The sequence below is a fragment of the Octopus bimaculoides genome, chromosome 1 (genome assembly GCF_001194135.2).
Source record: "Octopus bimaculoides isolate UCB-OBI-ISO-001 chromosome 1, ASM119413v2, whole genome shotgun sequence".
NCBI classification, from domain to species: domain Eukaryota; kingdom Metazoa; phylum Mollusca; class Cephalopoda; order Octopoda; family Octopodidae; genus Octopus; species Octopus bimaculoides.
In genome coordinates this window covers 144429605-144430582 of record NC_068981.1, presented here as the reverse complement: position 1 = coordinate 144430582, position 978 = coordinate 144429605, and positions in this window count along the sequence as shown.

The following is a 978-nucleotide window of genomic DNA, read 5'->3' as shown; positions in this document are numbered from 1 at the left end:
AACTTCCTCTCTCTCTCTTTCTTCCTGTTTCTGTTGTACCTATATTTCAAAGGGCCCGCCTTATTACATTCTGTGTCACGCTGAATCTCCCCGAGAACTACGTTAAGGGTACACGTGTCTGTGGAGTGCTCAGCCACTTGCACGTTAATTTTACGAGCAGGCTGTTCCGTTGATCGGATCAACTGGAACCCTCGTCGTCGTAACCGACGGAGTGTCATCCATTATTAGTATTTATGTCAGTATCTGTATTGGGCCTGTGAATGATTTTTTTTTAAAAATAAGGATCTTGCTGAAACTCACAAGTTACCACTGACCCTGCTGAAATTTAGAAATTGATACTCGTGTCTTTTATAATGTTTATTTTCATCTCTCAGTGTCTTTATCAAAGTCTAAATGGCTTCCGTTTTCCCAACTTCGATAAAAGTAAATACAAGAAAATTGTTGGGGTTCATTCCAAAATAATCCTATTTTTAGTCCCACGTCAAAACATCAAAATTACTGTTAACAATAATTGCTTTAACTAGTATATAATCGACCGGTCACATTGTATTGAGGTTATCTGTTGACGTATTTAGAACAAAAGCGATAACAAAGTAAAAATTGTTAGTTATTATGGCAACCGATTGCTAAATAAGCAGTCATAGTTATGCTGATTCGAATTTGTGTTAAATGCTGCATTTCGTATATAGCATATATCATATTAAAAATGAAATGAGAAAACACAGAAAGCGCATTATTTACTAATTTTCTTTTAATTAAAGTATTAATTATCTGTAAGCCCATCACCAAACACTGCTTTCTTTCCCAGTAATTACTATTTCATTTTTGGTGGATATATCTAAGCAAATTTTCCAATGGGAATAAATCACAATTACATATATGTTCGTCTATCTTTCAGATATACATTCCTGAGTTTCTACTGTGCGGGATTGTTTGTAATTATTGACATTGTATTATCAAGGACAGGTTGTAGTAATA